Raw genomic sequence first — 23,858 nt, forward strand, 5'->3', positions numbered from 1 at the left:
GTGTTTGCATAAAAGGAAATGGAAGAGCTTTTTTTTATTATTATTAGTTGGGGGAGGGGCACAGCTGACCAGTGGAGCTTAGGGGTCAGGATGATGGTGCTAAGGTGATGCTGTGGATGCTATGCAATGGATCAAGGGCCTCTTGAATCATAACCCAAATCCAAGAAAGGCATTTTCAACAGAGGCATGTTGCTAGGCTGCGATGATCTACATTGATATCCATTTATTGTTCAGTTCTATGTTGTAGATGACTAAGATGAAGCAGGGAGAAGAGATCTTTCAGAGTGGAGTCTACCGCCTTCCTCTTCACCAGTGTGGTTACCTAGGGATCTGTGTGGGAAGGTCAGGATGATAAAGCTTGCCACAAGAATTTATGTGGCAAGGATGCTCGTGTTCCACATGCTTCACTTGACAATAATCAGACTGCATCGGACTCTTCCTTGATCTATACAATGAGGGAATTAATTATCACCACCTGATTTCTTGGGGACCCAGGGAATTCAGGCTGGAATGAGGAATAGTTTTTTGTGGGAAAAGGAAAATAAGTCTGAGCGTCTACCCAGGTATTTTACAGGTCTGTCATCTTTCCTCACCAAAAATAATTTCAGGATGAAATGAGTGGTGAAGTGAAAACAGTTTTATTTAAATATTTTGAAAAGGAAATATAGTGTTGTGAGTTAAAGTGAGAATACGGGCTTCTCAGAACAGAGGGAGCTGAGGATACCCCCATAAAATAAAAGAGAGCAATCAAGTTGAGGTGTGGGCAACCCCCTAAATGGGGAAGCATGCTGCTCAATTCTGCAGCAACGATCTTATTGTTTTTTCCCAACTTGGGGATTTCTGTGTGAATAAGTCTGTTTCTAGGAAACTGTCAAAGAGAAGAATTTAAAATTTTTATTAATTGTTTTATTTAATTTATTTATTTAGGGCTGGAGAGATAGCACTGCGGTAGGGCATTCTCCTTTCACGCAGCCAACCAGTGTTCGATTCCTCCGCCCCTCTCGAAGAGCCCAGAAAGCTACCGAGAGTATCGTACCCGCACGGCAGAGCCTGGCAAGCTACCCATGGTGTGTTGGATATGCCAAAAACAGTAACAGTAAGTATCACAATGAGAGATGTTACTGGTGTCCGCTCGAACAAATTGATGAGCAACGGGGTGACAGTGACAGTCACAGTGATTTATTTATTTATTTCAGTTTTCAGAGTTTACTTTCAAATAGAGCTGAACACAAATTGCAACATTGGGTATTGCACCAGGGAATTGCCTGGTATTGCCTGGTATTCAAGGGGCAGGAAGCAGCTTCCTGCTATTACTGACTTGGCTTTGATGGCAGGGGGTGTGGGTGGCCAAGCCAACTGGAACTGCAGGGCCACAGCACTATGGCCTTGCCAATGGATGTCTTGCATGGGGGAATTTTGAACTTTTAGTGGCCCACCTTCATGCTATCACATTTTTTTATTCTACTGAAACTGCCCTTTTCTGGAGTGGGTTCAGCACATTATTTGGACTAGTGTTGGAATAATGTCTTATTGGGCTCAGTTCCTGTGTCTTCAAATTGGGTCTTCCTTCATGGTTTCTGGGATACTTGGCTTTATTATATCTCAAGAACTTGTCACTGTCACTGTCATCCCATTGCTCATCGATTTGTTCAAGCGGGCACCAGTAACATCTCTTATTGAGAGACTTATTGTTACTGTTTTTGACATATCCAATACACATGGGTAGCTTGCCATGCTCTGCCACGCGGGGTCGATACTCTCGGTAGCTTGCCGGGCTCTCCAAAGGGGCGGAGGAATCAAACTGGGGTCGGCTATGTGAAAGGCGAATGCCCAACCGCTGTGCTATCGTTCCAGCCCCTCAAGAACTTAATTGCCAGAATCCCCCTATTTCTCTATCCCCTATCTATCTACTTACTTTACTTTCCTTTGGTTCCTGGGTAAATATTAGTTCTAGGTAACCTTAATTATCAAAATCAGTGCAAGTCATAGTCTTTCTTCAGGAAAGACTTAAAATTGCCCCAATTACTCCTAAAACCTTATAGCAATTGACTATATAAATAAAATATATAGCCGTTTTCACTGTTTCAGCCATTTTAACATCAAAGTACATAATATTATGAGTTTGCTAAGGAGTTGATATATAAGGCTATATAAAGAATTCACACATATTATCAAAAAACAATAAAGAATGAGCAGAAGATTGGAACAGATAATTTTCCGAAGTGGACACAGATGACTGACAGGCATGTGGAAAAGTATTTATCATCACTAAACATCAAGGAAATGCAAATTATATGAGTTGCCATCTCACATCTGTAAATAAGGATTATATCAAAAGAAACATTAACACATCCATTCATGATAAAGAAAAAACTGTCAAGAAAATGGAAATTCAAGAAACATTCAACAACATAGTTAAAGTCACAAGCCCACTGCAAATTTATACAATGGGGAAAAACTTATAGTCTCCCCTCCAAAATAAGGCTCTAGATAAAGTTTCTATTTCTCACTTCTATTCAATATAGTACTGAAAGTATTTGCCACAGCAATTAAGCAAGAAAAAGACACTAAGGGCATCCAGATAAAGAAGGAAGAAGTTAAACTCTCACTTTTGCAGATGACTAGATACTATATTTAGAAAACCATAAAGACTCTACCAAAAATGAAAGCTCCCAGAAACAATAAATATGTGTAGTAAAGTGGCAGGCTACAAAATTAACATGCAAAAGTCCATGACCTACCTGTATGCAAACTTGTATGTGAATGATCCCATTCACAATTGTGCCTCAGAAAACCAAATACCTAGGAATCAGCTTTACTAAAGAACTAAAAACCTATACAAAGAAAATTACAAAACACTGCTGCTTAAAGAAACAAAAGAGAACATGAGAAAATGGAAACATCTTCTGATCATGGATCAGAAGAACTAACATCTTTAAAATACCAATACGTGGCAGACAATATTCCCCAAACTCTCTCTCTACTTTTGGGCATTATGGCTTACAACACAGACACTGAGAGGTCATCATGTTTGGTCCATTATCTACATTTGGCACATATTCCCCAACCCAACTGATTCCTCCAGTCATCATTTTCTTAGTGATCCCTTCTCTATTCCATCTGCATTCTCTCCTTCGCTCATGAAGCAGGCTTCCAGCTGTGGAGCAATCCTCCTGGCCCTTGTACCTACTGTCCTGGGGTGTCAGCCTCATGTGATGTTATTCTATACTCCACAAATGAGTGAAGTACTTCTATGTCTGTCCCTCTCTTTCTGACTCATTTCACTTAGCATGATACTCTTCATGTCTATCCATTTATAAGCAAATTTTATGACTTCATCTCTCCTAACAGGAGGCAGGGGAAGGGTGGGAAAGGGGTGGCGTATATCAGGGATATTGGTGGTGGGGAATGTGCACTGGTGGAGGGATGGGTGTTTGATCATTGTGTGATTGTAACCCAAACATGAAAGCTTGGAACTATCTCACAGTGATTCAATAAAATAAAAAGAAATATGTGGGGTCAGAGTGATAGTACAGCAGGAATCTGTATGCAGCTCACCTGTGTTTGATTGCTGGCACCATATATTTTCTCCTGCACCCACGAGGAGTACTTTCTAAGTTCAGAGCTAGAAGTAACCTTTGAGCTCTGCCAGGCTTACCAATAAATCTCCCCACCCCAAGAAAAAATTATCCATGACATTTTTCAAACTCCTGAAATTCATATGGAATAATAAATCCTTTCCCCCAAAGAGTCAAAACAATTGCTGGGAAAAAGAAAATCGGAGGCATCATTTTCCCCAACTTCAAATTTTACTACATAGCTGTAGTAAGTAAAACAGCATGATACTGGAATAAAGGACAGATCCTCATATCAGTGGAATTAAATAGAAAATCCAGAGACAGACCTTCAGGTATATTATCAGTTAAATTTCGGGAAAGGATGAAAATATGAAGTGGAACAAGGAGAGCCTCTTCTGTAAAAAACTAAAGAACGCCGAGGGGCGAGTGCACTCTCCGGCTCTCCGGGCGGCTCTGTCTCACCACCCGAGTTCGGTGCTCTGGAACCGCAGTGTGTGGACTGGATTGGGACGGCCGGTGGTCAAGGACAGGCGAAGGAAGAACGAGGACCAAGCTGGTTGCTGATTAGTTACCGTTTATTCAATCTTCCATCTTTCTCATCTCCCGCACTCCCAGCTCCGGCCTCTCTCTGGATCTACTGCTCCCCACCCTGCATGTTTAACTGGTAAATTTCACTTTACTTTGATTGCATTCAATATTTCAACAAAAAATTCTCTATTATTGATTTGGAGTTTCTCCCCCCTAAAGTGGACCTGCTGAAAAGAAAGCATTTGATAATTTGTTTTCCATTGCTGAAAATGAAGAGATATGAGGTCAGGAGGCCGCACTAGCAGCCACACAGTTTTGGATTTCTGTATTTTAGTATTTTAGTAACTAAGTCCAGAGAAATATCTGCCAGAAATCGCAACATTGTAAGCTTGTACCTCTCAGATACTTTATATTCCACATATGAGTGCAATCTTTCTATGTCTGTCTCTTTCTTTCTGACTCATTTCACTCAGCATGATACTTTCCATGTTGATCCACTTTTATGCAAATTTCATGACTTCATGTTTTCTGATGGCTACGTAGTATTCCATTGTGTAAATATACCAGAGTTTCTTTAGCCAATCATCTGTTTTCGGGCACTCTGTTTTTTTCCATACTGTGGCTATTGTAAACAGAGTGGCAATGAACATGGAAATGCAGGTGTCATCTCTACTATACCTTTTTGCCTCTCCAGGATATATTCCCAGGAGTGGTATTCTGGGTCAAATGGGGCTCAATTTCTAACTTTTTGAGAATCGTCCATATTGTTTTCCAAAAGGGCTGAACCAGTCGGCATTCCCACCAGCAGTGAAGGAGAGTCCCTTTCTCCCCACATCCATGCCAACACAAATTGCTTTTGTTTTTTTGGGATGTGGGCAGAGGCATCTTTAAGATTGCAATGTCAGTGACCAAGCAAGTAGAAGCAAAGATAAACAAATGGGACTACATTAAGTTTAGGAGTCTGCACCTCAAAGTGATGCGATGACCATAATACAAAGCCAACCCACAGATTGGGAGAAATTCGTTGCCCATTACTCATCCTTTAAATGATTAATATACAAAATATATGAAGCACCGGTAGAACTTAAAAAAAATCATTCACTACCATCCAAAAATAATGGTGAGAAGAGATGAATAGAAACTTCCTCAAAGGAGAAATAAAAATGTCCAAAAGATATATGAAAAATGCTCTATGTTACTAATCACAAGGAAAATGCAAATCACTTCACACCAGTTAAACTGGCATTCATCAAAAAGAATAACAACCACTGCTGGTGAAAATGTGAGAGGATTAAGATGACCACAGATGGGATTTACGACAAAAACTGCAGCAAAAGGACATGAGGGTGCTCTTGGGAAGGTGGGAGGCACCGACCCCTCCCGCCACCGAGATGTGATCCCAGGGGCCACACACATGTGCGGCCTCTCCTCAGCTGCATGAGCGTGAATCCAGACCCAGCAAAACCTCTTTCGGCATGGGCAACTCCTCGCAGAATGTCTCCAGCCTGAGAACTCAGCTGCGGCCCCATGCCCACCCAGGAGGGGAAAGGTATTTCTCTCTCTCTGTCTCTCTCTCTGTCTCTCTCTCTGTTTCTCTCTCTCTCTCTGTCTCTCTCTTTGTCTCTCTCTCTCTCTAGCCTCTTTCTCTCCAGGGATGAAGGGCGTGGTGTCCGCCATATTATGACGACCACAGATGGGGTTTTCAAGCTTGCAATGATCCAATATCTGGAAAATATCTCCCTGGACTTAGTTGTTAAAGTACAGAAATCCAAAACCGTGCGCCGCTACCGCGGCTGCGCAACCTCATTTTTTCTTCACAATAGGTCTGACTCTAGTGGGGTACTCCTAACAATAATAGTGAGGTTTGTGTTGAAATATTGAATTTAACCAAAGTAAACAGAAAGTAAAGTGAAACTTATCAGTTACAAGGCGGGGGGTGGGAGGGCAGGATGGGAGGTGTACTGTGTGGGGTTGTTTTTTTTTTTCTTTTTGGTGGTGGTATATGGGCACTGGTGAAGGGATGGTTGTTTCAGCATTGTATAACTGAGACTTAAGCCTGAAAGCATTGTAATCTTCCACATGGTGATTTAATAAAATTAAATTTTTATTAAAAAATAAAGAAAATGTGAGAGAAAAGAAACCCTTATTCAGTGCTGGGAAAATGTTAACTGGTCCAATCTTTTTGGAAGACAATATTATACTTTCCTGTTTTCCTGTGAGATATGTAGGGTTTTTGTTTTCTTGGTTTTCAAACATTAATTTTTGAAAGTGAAAATTCTTGTAGTTCAGCTGGCTAATCATAGATGTAGACACTATAGTTTTTGTTGGATCAATCTTTGCCTATCCTGAAATTTAATTTGTCCTTAATCATCCACCCATGCTTTCTCATTTTAAAGATCTTTCTCTTTTATTTTGTAGAAAAATAAGAAATTGTAAGCCTATTTTTTGTGTTATACTTTTGCTTGATTTTTTTATAGTACAAAAATCAAACCTAGGTTTAAATCATTCAAAGCATGTGTTTTAGCATTGAATTACATCCCCAAGCAAAATCTTTGCCAAACATTAATCCAAACCTTTACCATTCCTTTTTACCTATGGAAAAAAATCCTCTATAAATGTCACAATTCAAATCAGAGGTCTATAAGAACTTCCAGGTGAAACATATATATGTGTGTGTGTATATGTGTGTATATATATATATGAATACACACACACACACATATATATATATGTATCTTTCCCTTTATCTTAATCCAAATATTCTCCACTGGAATTATACCAACAGGTTTATGGATTTTGGGTTGTTTTTTGATTCCTCTCAGAGAGCCCGGCAAGCTACCGAGAGTATCCCGCCCGCACAGCAGAGCCTGGCAAGCTACCCGTGGCATATTCGATATGCCAAAAACATAACAAGTCTCACAAATGGAGACGTTACTGGTGCCCGCTCAAGCAAATCGATGAACAAAGAAACAACAGTGCTATATAACCCCTAACTGGAGCTGAAAAAACTGACAACTCAGAAACCAGAGTGGGCACAAACCAAAAGAAATCCTAACAGAAGATTGCTCTGTTCAGGAAAGAGAAGCATAGCAAGATCAAAGATTGCTCTACAGCAGGCAAACATTTTAGAAAAAATCCTTGTGCTCTCACTCACACCAGGAAAGACAAATGGAGGCCAGACCTCCAACCTGGCCACGTTACACAAAGGTGAATAACAATACCTGTAGGAAAAAATCAAAGTGCATCAAGAAAACCTGGGGGACCCTTCTTCCCAAAGATGTTAATGTATACCAGTCATAGGGGGGATACTGAACATTCAACCCTGCGCTGAGGCATCATGCCTTCTCTTCAGAGCAACATCACAGAAAGTCAGTAAAAAAAATGAATAGTTTAAGAAGTTTGATCCCATAATCTAAAATAGAAATGTAGGCTTGCATTGAAAATCACTTGTAATAAACAGAGCCAAAAATATATCAAAGTGAATGAAAACAATAAATAATAAATGCCAATACTGAGAGAAATGTGAGAAGATTCTGGCAAAATCTTAAAGCAGTCAGTTTTTAACAACACAACACTACAATGTACTTAAGACCTCTAACAATTGGGGCTGGAGAGATAGCACAGCTGGTAGGGCATTTGCCTGCACACAGCTGACCCAGGTTTGATTCCCAGCATCCCATATGGTCCCCCAAGCACTGCCAGGAGTAACTCTTGAGTGCAGAGCCAGGAGTAACCCCTGTGCATCACCAGGTGTGACCCAAAAAGAAAAAAAAAAAGACCTCAAATAATGCACTTCCAATAAGAGAGTAAATTTTATTTTTATATACATATGTTACCAAATGAAAATATTTACAAACAATTGTGAATTTGTTTGAAACCATTTTCCCCCAATAAAGAAAGCCTCAGCAATAAATTATTTAAAGCAAAATGAACGGAAAAAATGTCCAAGAACAGATGACTAGATTAAGAAGTTGTATCACGTTGAGTGAAATCAATCAGAGTTAGAGGAACAGACTCAGAATTCTCTCTCTCATATGTGGGATATAAACTTCCTGGGGGAATATCAAGTGCCCAGAGGTAATATAAACAAAGAACAGGATAACTTTTCTTCAATAGGAAGCTTGCCCACAGGGGTGGGGATACTTTAGGGAAGGACATTAGCAGAAAGGAAATGTGCCTGCTCAGAGGCAGGCGAAGGGGCTAGAAGAAAACTGCGGCCATTGGTGGAGGTAGTGAGAACTGCTCAAGGCATTGGTGTTGGAATATTGTACAAGTCACAAATATCTTTGTAACTTTGTAATTCACATTGGTCCAATACAAAATAAATAATAAATCAATAGGATAGAATAGAAAACTCAAATATAGGCCCTCAGAAATAAATTCAAGTGATTTTTGACAGAGGTGAAGAAACAATTCAATGAAAAACATCGCTTTTTTAGCAAATGGTTTTGAAGTTATTGGACGTTAATTGGCAAGCAAAAGAACGTTGATTTAAATTACTCACATATTAGACAAAAAACTCAAAATGAATAATAAGCCTCAGTATAAATTATAAAACTTTTAGAGAAAATGCAGAATGAAGTCTTTGAAATCTAGGCCTATTGCAAGAGTTCTTAAACTTGACATCAAAAGCAGGGTTAATAAAAGGAACAATGGTATATTATACTTCATAAAATACTTGAACTTTTTCCTCTAGAAGAAGACCCTGCTAAAAGGTTGAAAGGCAAGTTATAGAATAAAAGAAAATAACTTCAATCCATCTAGCCAACAAAGGAATAAGTGTTGGATATATTTTTTTAAAAAAATCTCCACTATAGAAAACAAACAATACCCTTAGAAAATGGGCATACATATTGAAAAGGCAAAGTCCAAATGCGTGAAATAATCAGAACTGGAGATTTTTGTCTATAGAACTGAGCTTACATAGGTGAGGGGGAGGTAGAGAGGGGCCCTTGGGACACTGCTGGAGGGAAACAGGCACTCTGGTGATGGGTGTGATATTGGAATGATGGTGCATGAAAAGTATAATTAACAGTGCTCACTCCGGCAGCACATATACTGAAACTGGAATGATACAGAGATTAGTATGGGCCCTGCGCAAGGATGACACGCAAATTCGTGAAGTGTTCCATATTTTTTACTGGGATCATCGGTGGTGGAGAATGGGCACTGGTGGAGGGATGAGTTCTCGAGCATTGTATGAAACACAAGCATGAAAATATGTAAATCTGTAACTGTATCCTCATGGTGATTCATAAATAAAAAAATTGTACATAGACTTAAGTTCTATTAATCTTATTACATGGTAATAAGTAGAATATTTTACATAACTGTACCTCACTTTCCCCAATATAAAAATTGACTGGGAATAATAAAATTATGAAGTATGAAGCATCTTGACAATGGAGGAAACATTGTAAGCATAAAATTCATGGTTTGTATTATATAATAAACAATTATTATTTTCTTCAAAAAAAAGAGAAAAGTATAATTAACAGACTTGTAAATTCTGGTACCTCATTAAAAACAGTCTTATAAAAGGAAAGACATACATGAAATTTTGCCCAAAAGGCTTTTTAAAAAGTGATGTGCCACTTCCAGATAGTAAGTGATGTGAGTTTTTCCCATATTTTCTTTCTTCCAGAAAGTCATGTACTGAGGTGGTGGCACCAAACTGCAGTGTTCTACGTTCTTTGTTCATGCAAAAGGTAGAAAAATCTCTAGTGAGTTGTGCATCTTACATAGGATTAACAAGGACAAAAGAAAAATATTTTGTGTCAGTTGACTACAATTTCTAGGATTATCTGTTCCTGGGCCATAAACTATTCTATTTGACAAACATAGTGGAGTAATGATGAGAGGATTGATGAATTGGTAATTTAATACAGGTTTCTATATTATGGGCAAATTATATGGATTATGATTTTCATTTTTCACAGTCTGATAAAACTAATGATGCTACAATGATGATTTTGTGTATAAACTTAATGCAGAATTTTCTTGGGTGCACAGTAGGTGTATATATTAATTCCTAAGATATTTCTATTATTCTTTCTTAATGCATGATGTAAGTCAAAATAACTTTGTTGAATGAATACTTTATAACATTTGCATCCATCAATCTTTCCAATTTTTAAAATTACTATATTTTTGGCAAAGATTATAATCACAATGAGTATTTACTGATATGTCAGTATCTGTGGCTTTGGTTAGAAGTACAATTAACTATCTCTTCATGTATTTCTTAATTAACTGTAATTTTTCTCTAATGAATTTTGAGACCAGAGATGCTCATAACTGAGAAACAAGCAGCAACTTTGTGAAGTTATTTCTCCTTGTCTGCTTCCTCCAAAAAGCAATCAATCATACAGAAAGCTGTTGACTATCACTCTCACTACCTATAGCTCCTTTCGTGGAGCAAAGCCAACTCTTTCAGCCATGGCTATTTTTAATTAATTCTTTCATTAGAGATTCTCAAAGATTCATTCATTGTGTTCCTCTAACTGTTTTATTAACTATGGTGGCAATTAATTGACATCATTTCTACCATCTAGAACAAGTTTCCTCCACCTCCTGGTCTTATCATTTCTCCAGTTCAGTTCAGATCACAGTAAATGCATTTATTTGCCTTTTCTAAATTTTCTTCCTTTCCTCTTTATAAAGTTTAAAGTTTAGGAACATTTGAGATAAGAAAATTGCTGCTGAGGAGAAATCTAGGAGAATTCATTTGAATTGTCTGCATAAATGCTACAAAGTTGTATTACAGTGAATTATTTGCTTCTATTATCTACACTGCATAGCCATGATTAAACTGTTCATTAGCATGAACAGTGAACAGAGAACCCCCTGAAGAAGACAGGTATGTTATTCTTTTAATTTTTTTTTTTTTTTTGCTTTTGGGTCACACCTGGCGATGCACAGGGGTTAGTCCTGGCTCTGCACTCAGGAATTACTCCTGGTGGTGCTCAGGGGACTATATGGAATGCTGTGATTCGAACCCGGGTTGGCTGCTTGCAAGGCAAATGCCCTACCCACTGTGCTATTGCTCCAGCCCCAAGACATATATGTTATTCTTCTAAACACAATCTGCCTAATCTCTTTCAAATATCGCACCATACACTATCATACCAGACTGCTCATACCTCTTGTGGCACGGTATTTCTCCCTATGTCTTTATATATGCTGTTCCTTTGACCTAAGTGCCCTTATTCACCCTTTCCATTCGATAATTTTTATCTGTTAGGATTCATACAAAATGCCAACATGCCTGGCTCTTGAAAACTCTTACCTCCAGGTTTCTGCAGGACATACCACATGTTTTCTCTTCCAAATTCTGAATCATCAAGAACTAATCCCTATATTTTTGTTCCTGGGGTATTCCTCAGTGGAGAGTAAAAATAAAATAGGTTTTATTCAATGAAGGACAACTAAGTAAAACCATTTATTTAGCCAAGATTTTTACTTCCAATCTCTGAAAAGACCAGGCATTACCTCTAAGTACTCATGGAAACAGAACAATAATGACTTTGAATAAAAGCATCCAGAAGATACCAGAAATTCCAGGAGCAAGTTATAAACGCTGAGATTCAGGGCTTAGCACTAATATTCTAGGCTGATCACTTTTTCATTCCAGCTACCAAACTCACTATCACATTGGCACTCTGAAATGCTTTCATTACAATACACATTTTAAAGTTGTATTTTAGATCCTTTCAATACACACTTGAGAGATATTCATTACATCTTTCAGAAATAAACCCACACATATAAGGGCAACTAAGTGGGCAAGGAAATAAACAATATACAATCAATAAAAGACATCTCTTAAATAAATAGTCATGGAAAATTGGATAGTCAATGTAAAGACTGAAATTTCACCCCTATCACACTATGCACACAAATTAAATTAGAATAGATTGAAGATAATTGTAAGCTGGAAAACCATAATATTCCTAGCAGAAAATATTTAAAAATACTCTTTAATATAAATCTTTCCAGTTGATTTTTTTTGGCTCTACACTAACAAAAAGATTTAGATGCTAACAATGACAGAGCCTTCTAAACCCAGCTTTAGTGGGGTACCCCAAGGGCTTAAAATTATCTCCTAGACTCAAGGAGGAAGGTAGATTTTATGGCTCCATGTATCATCCTATGATCAAGTTTGAGCAGCTTGAGTCATTTAGGAGTGAAACTTCAGAGGAGCCTTTTTTCTAGAACTGGGGCGTGTTATTGACATTCATGTCAATATTATGGATCATTATCTCATTTTTTTGGTTTCAAGATAAAAAGAGATGAGTAACTAATGTTCATCTAGTTTCTAGTACAAAAGGTGTCGAGTGACCTTTAGAGTCATCCTGTCCTAGGGCGTCTGTAAGTCTGCTCTATCCTGCCTGTTCATAGTGGACTTTGGGTTCTGAAACACCTGTATGTTGTTATGGATGGCTGTTATATTAATGTGATAGAATAGTTAAAGAAATATGGAGCCTAAGATGAGGAAACTTCACAAAAGTAATACAAAATTTAAGTTTTTTTTTTCTTTTTTGGGTCACACCCGGCAATGCACAGGGGTTACTCCTGGCTCTGCACTCAGGAATTATGCTGGGACTTGAACCTGGGTCAGCCGAGTGCAAGGCAAATGCCCTACCCGCTGTGCTATCACTCCAGCCCCCCCAAAATTTAAAAGTTTACTGGCAGCATAATTTCAATTATCAAAAATATCTTTAACTGACACTCTTCAGGGAATAATAAAAAAAACAGAATACAAATGTCCGAATGCAAAAAAAAATCTTAAGATTGAATGGATTTGAATGTTCAGTGATCTTAGTGTATTGCTGCACAAATCTCAGACACTTGAATGACAAAGACAAAAATTCATGGAAAAAATTTCTCCTTATGAATTAAATCTATCATTCATTCATTTCTAATAGGGAAAGAGGATTTTGGATGATCTTTAATTTCCAAGATTCTAATATGTTTCATTGTTTTGTTAATAAAAACAGGGATAAATTAATACATCAAAAGGTTATTATGAATAATTTAAGGGCTTTTACTAATATACTAACATGTGCAAATAAAAAAAAAAGAAAATATTTACCTCCTAGATAGTGATTTACAGGAAAATATCCCCACAGTTAAAAAAATTGCTGGTGCCCCATGCTTCACAATAGATGGAATCAAATATTCCCTTGCATATACCAGCCAGAAGGCTCCCCATGAAAGGCCCACCACACTATTATGAATAGCCCAAATATGGAAACAACCCCATATGACCGGATAAAGAAGTTGTGTTATATATACACAATAAAATGCTACTTGGCTATTAAAAAAAAAAGATGAATCACAAATTTTTCTCTTATGTGGATGGAAGTAGAGAATAGTAATAGTTAAGTGAAGCTAGAAAGTGGCAAATACAAAATATTATCTGTCATATATGGGATAAAAGGAGACATAATAAGAGAATAACAATAGCCAAGGGCAACAGTACCTGAGAACAATTCTACAAAACTGAGTTTACCACAGGTAGGAAGTAGAGAATGAACAAGGTAGGACCTTTGTTCTTGGTGGAGGGAAGATGGCACTCTGGTGGAGGGGGCATGTTGGAATGTTGTATGAGTGAAGCCCTTTCATGCAGATTTGTGAGTCATAGTGCCCCAAGATAAAAATTAAAATTAAGTTAATGACCTCTCTATTCCCACTATTGCTTACCCTCACCTGTCTGACTTCATGTCGCTTCTCAGGCCCCATATAAGCCTGCAGTGACCAGGCCTGCCACACACCTACCATATTACTGGGCCAATAAACTCAAGACATCACCTACCCCCTCCTGCCTTCTGTTGATCCATGATCTGGCATCCACCTCATTAATATTAAACACATTTTTCCATTTTATTTCTTTTTAATTTTAACACTATGATTTTTAAAGTTGTTCCATAATATAGTTTCAGACATGCAGTAATCCAGCACAAATCCCACTAGTATGACCGTCCCTCCATCAGTGTCCCCAGTGTCCCACCAAGTCTGGTTCCTTAGCAGACATGAACAAATTTATTTCATATTGCTTGCTACAAAAAAATTGAAAATAGAATAATAAAATAGACCAATCATCATCATTTTGTGATAATTATTATATTTCACAATGGTGTCAATAAAGGTGGGCTGGAGCGATAGCACAGCGGTAGGGCATTTGACTTTCACGCGGCCGACCTGGGTTCGATTCCTCGCCCCTCTTGGAGATCCCGGCAAGCTACCGAGAGTATCGCGCCCACACAGCAGAGCCTGGCAAGCTACCCGTGGCATATTCGATACACTAAAAACAGTAACAACAAGTCTCACAATGAGAGATGTTACTGGTGCCCGCTAAACAAATCGATGAGCAACGGGATGACAGTGACAGTTAATAAAGGTAGTCTTCAGACATTCTGAGCTGGTTGGTGCTTGTTGAGCTGTCTGTGTTATTGTTTTTATACATTAAGCTTGGTGGTCTTCTACATAACTTTCCCATTAAGTTTTCTGTTGTTTCACTGGACTGTGAAATTTGGAGATGTCGTGGCTAAGCCCTCCAGGGAGGTGTGGAGCTGAGACAATTTGGTGGCTTGGAGGCTTTGATGAGGTTCAGTTTGTGGAGCTGGGCTGTTCATCTGCCAGACAATGTCAGGTATGGGTGGAGGCTAAAGGGCATTCTGTTTTTTTGGTTTTTTTTTTTTTTTGCTTTTTGGGTCACACCCAGCGATGCTCAGGGGTTACTCCTGGCTTTGCACTCAGGAATTACTCCTGGCGGTGCTTGGGGGACCATATGGGATGCCGAGGATCGAACCCAGGTCGGCCGCATGCAAGGCAAACCCCCTACCCGCTGTGCTATCGCTCCGGCCCCTAAAGGGCATTCTGGAAGGGCAGGGAATCTTCCCACTTCCATTCCAAGAAAGTCATAGTTTCTCCTCAGCCCAGAGATTAGCCTATCTAGGATGATTCATCTTTTCCTTAAATGTAATTTTAACCTTGAACATCCAGTTGTCAGGAGAGCTCAAACTTATAAAGGAGCCTAGAGGAGACTCTTCTTGACACTCTCTCCCACTGGGATCTTCAGGACACGAGGAGTAGCTGCAAGAATAAAGGGAATTAAGCACCACCCTTTCCTTATATGCAGACACATTCATCAAATGAAACCAGTCTCTCCAGTACTTTAAAATTTCTAAATGTGTCATTGTTCGCTGATACCTCAGAGAACCCTAGATGCATAGCCTCCAGTGCTATCTGAGATCGATTTGCCTCTTCCTGAACCTTCTGGGTTCCCCACCTGAGAATGTCTGACCTGTGACTCAGGGGCAGCTAGCTAATGTCTGTGTATGTGCGGTGCTCTAACTGCCCCCCTGTGGTCTAATGAATTCTTCTGCCCTCAAGAGTTCTTTGCTCTTCTCTGTGGATCTTTGGTATAGACTTTGACACCTGACTCACTGGTGCCTCTTCCTCAGTCTGTTCTCAGTATTCTCCTTCCTGCCTTTATGCCGGGTGACTTGCCCATGTAGGAATGACCTACACAGATTTTTCATACCTCCTCCACAACATGCTTGTCCTCACTTTCACCACAGAAGCCCATGCAACGTAGGTCTTCAGTCATCAGAACTGTTCCCATTATGAATTCGAATGTCCCTAAACATGACACAGTGTCCTCCTGTCCTTAGTGTCGCTCTTGCTTTTGTAGTCTCTCTTGCCCCCTCCTGCTGTTTCTCTCTTCCTAACTAGATAAATTTTGAGATTCACCTCTTGGAACATATTTGCCCCTTTGTCCTAACAGCAGCCTCTCTCTTGAAGGAGTGAGAGAACGCACTCAGATTCTCAGTGCTGACTGAAGACTACAGAAGACATTACACACCCTCCAGGAGCTGCTTCTAGCAAGTGTGGGCTACCCCAAAACTTGGATTCTCTGTTCCTCGTTGCCTCCATGCCTAAATATGGGAGACCTACATCTGGAACAGTCTTCCTGTACCACTTCAGAAAGACTGTGAGACCTGACCCAGACCTTATATCACTTGGTCTCTGAGCCAGAGTCAGACCCTGTTTAATCACCTGCTGTAAGTTCATCTTAATCAACTTTACAATTTAATGCAGTTATATGTTGCTTCACAGAGTTTTGACAATGATACTGGTCCCAGTGGGTCCACTATATAATACAGATGTTGAAGTCTGAACTCTCTAGCTTTGTGTCTATACTCTGCAGACATACAACAAATTAGTCTCCGTTACCCTATAAGGGAACCCTTGGAAGTTAGCGTCACTTTTTACATAATAAAAATACTTTCTCCAGGGCCAGAAAAGTGCCTGATAGATACTAAGGAGCATATACAAGCAAATACTTGGCTTGTAACTGACTTGAAAGCAAAAGGTTTATTTAGGGTTAAAGTTACTCAGTCAATCTCTGGACACAGTTTATTCATGAGGCAGTAAAGTCTAGATGCCTCATTTCCTTTTTTAATGACTGACTTTCGCATTACTTCAACCAAACAAACAAAGCTCCTGGACCCTGTTTTGTTTCTACTAAAGGTTCTAGACTTTACTGCCTCATGAATAAACTGTGTCCAGAGATTGACTGAGTAACTTTAACCCTAAATAAACCTTTTGCTTTCAAGTCAGTTACAAGCCAAGTATTTGCTTGTATATGCTCCTTAGTATCTATCAGGCACTTTTCTGGGAGACTAACACCCAAGAACTGTAGAAATAAGTACCAGGAGGTTGACTCCATGGCTTCGAGGCTGGCCTCACGTTCCGGGGAAAGGTCAACTCAGAGAAGCGATCACCAACTACATTGCAGTCGAAGGCCATGTGGGGGAAGGGAGTTGCGGGCTGAATGAGGGCTAGAGACTGAGCACAGCGGCCACTGAACACCTTTGTTGCAAACCACAACAGCTAATTAGAGAGAGAAAACAGAAGGGAATGCCTTGCCACAGTGGCAGGGTGGGGTGGGGGGGAGATGGGATTGTGGAGGGTGGGAGGGACACTGGGTTTACGGGTGGTGGAGAATGGGCACTGGTGAAGGGATGGGTTCCCAAACTTTGTATGAGGGAAGTGTGAGCACAGAAGTGTATAAATCTGTAACTGTACCCTCACGGTGATTCTCTAATTAAAAATAAATAAATTAAAAAAAAAAAAAAGATAAGGAAATTAAGGCTTACGGAATTTAAGTGATCGCTCAAGGTTACATTGCTGAGAGCAGGGATATTAATCCAGATTTATAGAACTCCAGAGCTTATGCTTTTAACCAGTAGAATTATTACACTTATATTTTTATTATGCTATAATTATCCAGGGAATTTTTTAAATCCCCATAATAATTAATATAGAATTTGTGACAATGAAATTTAAACATTAGCCACTCTTAAAATCCTGTGGGTACTAGTAGTGTGCAGTCAAACATGATAATCAGTGTACTACTTTATACCAGTACTTTGAATTTGGTATAATCAATGAGATCACAAGGATTTAGTCCAAATAAAAATTAGTATATTGGAAAAAAAAAAAAAAAAAAGGAAATGAGGAGTAAGAGAAAGGCAGTCAGCAAAGAAAATGTAAATGAAAAGAGTAAAAGCACTCTCAGTATTCTGAGAAAGCACGGATAACAAAGCAGAGAGATGAAGCAGGCAGAAACAGGATGTTGTTAGTTTCAGGAAATGGGTCAGGCCTAAATATCCAAATAAGGATAATAAAGGAAATGACAAGGCACCTGAGGTCTATCTATTCCTTCTCGTTCCTTCTTTCAGCCTGAGCTGCCCCTCCCAAGAGGAAGGAACTCTATCTCTAACAACAGCTAGGGTTTATTGAGGGACTGATTTCATAACCATGATCTCAGACCTTTAATGCACCCATTGCTGCAGGAGACCCAGCAGCTCTTCTTGTTATACAAATAGAGAAGCAAAGTCACAGGAGCACAGGGTCGTGGGAAATTACCTATGCTGACCTCAAGGATTTGTGACTGAGGTTCATCATAATATGTGAAAGAAGATAAAGAAATTTACTTAAAGAAGGGTCCACATTTTTTTTAATTCTTTTATTAATTCACCATGTGGAAAGTTACAAAGCTTTCAGGTTAAAGTCTCAGTTATACAATGCTCAAACACCCATCCAAGAAGGGTCCACATTTATCTGCTCAGCATCCAGCTCCTGATCCAGTACCCCTTGGACCCAGTACCTTTCTGCTAAGACCAGGAAAAGCCAACCTGCAACAGGTCTGCCTAACTTGAATTGGGGAAACTTGTTCAGGACAGTGAGGAGTTACGGCAGACATGAGTGTTCATAGTGGGTACTTGGGAGGGAAATGGGAGAGGAAATGACGATGGGATAGAGGTATCACCATCTCCTAAGTCACCTAAATCTCAGTGGCATTGCCTTTAGACCTGAAAGGAGATAAATTAATTTTAGTTCTTTTTATATTTATATAAAATAGTTGGGGAGCCTAGGGGCTGATGACTCTCAGTTCACAAAAAAGAACAGGCATCACAGGGTTTAGCATGTGAGCCAGAGGAGGTGGTGTAGTAAAGCCACCTGCTTCTTAATTCCAAAGGACTCCACTCTCCTGTGTAAATTCACCTGTCCTACTTTAAAAACAAAAACAAGTTCTGGTGTGTACTGAAGACTCAAGAAAAAATTTTAAAAAAGACAGCCTAGGCTAAAGACTCATTTTCCAATGCCTCTGTTCTGTGGGATGGAGAGCCAGTTACCCCTTGGACAGAGCCCATGTCACCAGGAACCTGTGGCCACACCACATGCCTCTATACCTCTCCACGGTGCTCAGTTCTCACAAAGGCACTGGTAAATATTTGTGTGAATCATGAAATTCCCGTTAATCACCGATTTCTCGGGCGGACTCAGTAACATCTCATTTCGTCCTTTCCCTGAGATCTTAGCAGTCCATCTCGACTCCGCCTCCAAACGATGTTGCACTGGGGGCTCTTCAGGGTCAGGGGAATGAGATCCTGCTTGTTACTGGATTTTGCATATGAATGCACCATGGGAAGCTTGCAAGGCTGTCCCCTGTGGGCAGGAAACTCTCAGAAGACTGCCAGTTTCTCCCAGAGGGAGAAGCAGGCTACATGATATCGCTCCTGAGACCTTGCTTTTAAGTCTCTCTCTGGATGTTGGCTGTTGATAGGACTACACACACCTGGGTTCCTCCGCTGGTACCTTCATGCATGAGGCCTGTCTGGATGTGTGGAGAAGGGCCTCCACCATGGCTGTAGCTAGGTTCCCGTGGTCTTCGGCCGCTGGGAGCTCTGCTCGGTGTGGGGAGGGAAGCTGGAGCCCATCCCCTCCAAGAGGCCCCAGGGAAGACAGCCAGTCATGCGGGCAAGAGACACAAATGCAGAAAGTCTCTTGCCCACATTTGTGTGAAAGGAGGCAAAAATTAGTTCCAGACATGCAATGTAGATAGATAAACCACCTCCAACACTGCCACTATGTAAGCTCCTTTACCGGCCTTGCTCCGGAGACTCATAAATAAATCTCATGAAAGGTCAACAAATTAGAATAATGATAACTTCCCTCTGATACCCAAGAATGGCTGAGTTGCCCAGCCATCACAAAGTGGGGCAGGCCAGCACAGTGTGCACTCAAATCAGAGCCCTGGCAGCTGATTGCTTCCACATTCCAAAGCAGCCACCATGCCCCCAGCCAGACTCCACTGTCTCAGGACGAACCTAACCCAGAAATTAAACCGTTGAAAAATTAGGTATGTGGGTTTTGTGACTGAAATTTCCAGACTTTTCTCAGAATCAGGATGGGCTACATCTCGTCACTTCCCAGTACTTCTGGAAGCCCCAGCACTCATGCCCACACCCTAAAACCACTGCCCAGTTATAAATTTAACTCCAGATATAACACCCCCTTAAAAAAATTCTGGACTTCTGAAGTGCCTGGCCACATTTGCGGCTGTACATTATACAGTCTCTACAACACTACTAAACCAGTAGCAGTACACCATATTTTATGGGATATAAAGTAGAAGGCAACCAATCCCTATTAATGAAAACAAAAACACAGAAGGCTTAATCTGTAACATCTCAATAATTTCTCATACAAGGACTTCATGTTTCCATAGTGAGGTACAGCAATTTACACTAATTTTCTTCTAAGGAAACATTTTTTTTAATCATTCTGTTAGCAGAACTATTGATAACCACCAATACAAAATAAATTAATTAGGCTAAGGGATGCTTGGGAAAATTGGAGACAATGGTGGAAGAAAAGTGTAATTGTGGTGGGATTGGTGTTGGAATATTGAATGCTTATAACAAGTCATCATGACCAACTTCATAAACCAGTATTTATATAAAGTGTAGGAGAAACATTTACATATGTTGGCTTTACCTGTTCTATGTAACTTCCAAAATATATTGATATAAAATTGCTTTAAAGGTTTTATTAATCACAGGTGAAACATGATTATTATCGTACTGATATCCAATTATAAAATGATTTTTAATGTGATATGAAAGAATCTCCTGCCCCACTCCAGTCTGTCTTCACTGGGGCCCTCTTGGAGGGAGGTGGGTTGAGTTTCCCTACCCATCCCAAGAAGAGCCCCAGCAGCTGAAAACCTCCAGAACCCAGCTGCAGCCATGCTCAAGGCCACTCTCCACACACTCAGACGAGCCTCACGCATGAAGGAACCGACAGAGGAACCCAGGTATGTGGGACCCGTGACTGAGATCTCCTGCTTGGAGCGGGACTGGGCCTCCTCCACCCAGGTCCTTGTTTTTCCAGTAGCTTGGCAGTCACACCCACAAACTGCCCCCTGTGCCATGTAATCTCACCAATGGCCAAGGTCCAGAGACTATAGTACAAACTCCTGGAAGAGAGCAATGCAGAATCTTGCACGGCAGAGCTGGGCAAGCTACCCATGATGTATTCAATATGCCAAAAACAGTAACAATAATGGGTTTCATTCCCCTGACCCTGAACATGACAGGGACAAATGGAGACATTACTGGCACCCGCTTGAGCAAATTGATGAGCAATGGGATGACAGTGATAGAAGGTGATATACTTTAGATTCCAAGGTTGAAAATTTACATATGTTAATGAGAGTTGGCACTTTATTATATTGTATTAAATGGCTTTAAATTTTCTTACTTATACAGGTGAAGATCATATGATAATTACAAGTTGACTCTTACTAATTTAGTTTCTGATAATTCTATTTGTCATTTCTTAAAGTTTTGTTAGGATAAGCAATATAAAGTAATTATGTTATGTGTCCAAGGATCAGAGTAGAATTAGGAGGGAAATATTGGTGAAGAGAAGGTCACACTGGCGATGTTGGAACACTAAATGCTCAAAACAACTGTATAATGATAACTTTATAAATCATGGTGCTTTTAATAAAAATTAATAGAAGGAAAAGGAAGTGCACTGTAGCATGCTGATTTTTTTTTCAGGAAGTAGTTGCTTTATCCCTTTGGTTCTTCTCCATAAAGCTTAAACAAAGCTATAGCTTCAATTACCTGTGTTCCTCCTATGTAGGTGACAGAACTCTGTGCTTGTGTTGGGATCAGAGTGAGTAGTAAGTGGCAATGAGAGGGTCAAGACAAGTCCTTCACCTATTATCATACAATAATCCAGGCCCAACCTCAGGAATCCCTGGGGGTCAGATGAGTGGTCATACACACACAGCTTCCTCTTTCAAATACATAACTGGGAGGAATAAGGGCTCCCTGGTCTCTGAGATGATGATAACCACATGCATGTGTCTAAGTTGCTTCATGCAGAGTTTCTTGACAGGATTTTCTCAACAGAAAAATAAAACAAAAAAAATCAGAATTCAGTCTTCTTTTTTGTTCCTCAGAGCAGGTGAAGTCTGAGTCTGGGTTTGCTGATTGCATGTATTATAGGAGCAAGCAGAGTTTTACTGCATAAAAAAAAATCCCATCACCAAATCAAAAAATAATCAAGTGACATTTACTCTCCAACCCACACCCCACCACCACCACCACTCAAATGCTACGAAGACATCTTCACCTGAGATTCAGAAATTGGTATTGGTGAGGTTCAGATGTAAGATTATGTGAAAGTCATTTTCCTCAAAATTAAAACATGAATGTTTTATCAATAGCCACAATCTTTGTTCTGAAAAGTACACAAAACACCATGCTTAAAGAGATCCCAAGTTGGTTATCAAGAAGCTAATGTCTGAGAGTACAAAGCCACCCAGCAGGTCAACTTGTACCAGTGGGGCGAGTGCATCAGCAGCCTGATGGTGTCTTCAGGCTTCCTGATACACCAAAATTGCTGCTGTGCCTCTGCCCAGACCCAAACAACTTGGGACCAAGTTTCCTAGGAAATGAAATGGCCAAAAGTTAGATATGTGGGAGTCATGACCACAAACTATTTCCAGCTCAGCTGTACAAACTCATTTATTGGTCTTGCTTCAGAGACTCACAAATAAATCTCAAAAAGAGATCAAAATCAGGCACATTAACAGCCAAATAACCATGATCTAGAGACTCACAAATGAATCTCAGAAGAGTAGCACACCGCAGAGATATATTTCCACCTCATGCCAGGCTGATTTCACCAGGGCACATCAGAGAGGGGCAGGTTTGTCCCTCCACCTGCCCCAAATGAACCCTAGCAGCTGCAAACTTTCAGAGCCCAAGAACTGCCACAGTCACAGCTGTCCTTGACAGGCTCATCCCGAGTCCCCCCCACATGAGATGACTCCAGGTAATGCAGGACTAGTGACTGAAAACTCTGGTTTCATGGAGTCTGGGTTAGGCAACCTCTCCCCATCTCCCTGCCCTTCCAGCTTCATGGCAGTCATGCCCAAGAACTGCCTCTGGGCACCATTTAAGTGCATTAATGGCCATGATTAGAGACTCACAAATGAATCTTGAAAAAGAACGACACACTGCAGAGATGCCTCTGGACCCCAAATATTTAAAAAATTTTAGAATTTCAGGAGCGCTCAGCTGCTTTCATGGCCACATGACATCTCATACTATTCATAACAAGCAATACAAACTAAATTATTTAGCATCTACCTATGGGGCAGTCTTGGGTGGTGGTGGGAAAATTCAAAATAATGGGGGTGGGAAGGTATAATGGTGGTGGGATTGGTGTTAAAATGTTGAATGTAAACAATTACAGTGAACAACTTTATGAAAATAAAAATTAAAAAATCTAATGTGGAGTTCATACACGCTTTAGTCAGCTTAATCAGTGGCTGAAAAAATATTAGTACTCCTACACTAAAACAATAAATAAATAAACTAACGTCCTTTGTTCAGTCATCTCTGATGCTTTCTTTTCCCCTGCTTTTGCTCTCAGCCTATCCTATTAGATTGAGTCTCAGCTGAGTATTTCTCTTTCAATTTGGCATATCTGAATGGCGCTCTAGTGCTGGGGAGTTGTGGAGGCAGGGGAGTGGTGTCCTCTAGTCCAGAGCTTCTTAAAATGTTTTCACTCATGACCCCTTCTCTTTCAAGAAATTTAACACAAGCAAGAGCTGCCCGAAGCACTTCAAATTCACAACATAACTGACCTTAGATTAATTTTTGTGGTCACATATTCAGAAATCTTTTACTTTTGTCATAATTTCTGCAACCTCCACGCTTTAGTACATGACCTGATATGGAGTTGAGAGCCACAACTTAATAAGCTAGGTTTCAGAGTGCAGATGAAAATAAATGACTGGCTCACCGTCAAGATGTGATCCTGGGGTCCACACATGTGCGGCCTCTCCACAGCTGCACGAGCATGACTCCAGAG

General features: G+C 40.1%; 1 non-coding gene across 1 annotated transcript; it reads left to right on the forward strand.

The window, feature by feature from the left end:
• Positions 1-9,140: 9,140 nt before the first annotated feature.
• Positions 9,141-9,244, forward strand: LOC129398972 (U6 spliceosomal RNA). Its single transcript, XR_008626831.1, has one exon. It is a non-coding gene; the product is annotated as a U6 spliceosomal RNA (small nuclear RNA).
• The last annotated feature ends 14,614 nt before the right edge of the window (positions 9,245-23,858 follow it).

This window comes from Sorex araneus, chromosome 9 (genome assembly GCF_027595985.1).
Source record: "Sorex araneus isolate mSorAra2 chromosome 9, mSorAra2.pri, whole genome shotgun sequence".
NCBI lineage: Eukaryota > Metazoa > Chordata > Mammalia > Eulipotyphla > Soricidae > Sorex > Sorex araneus.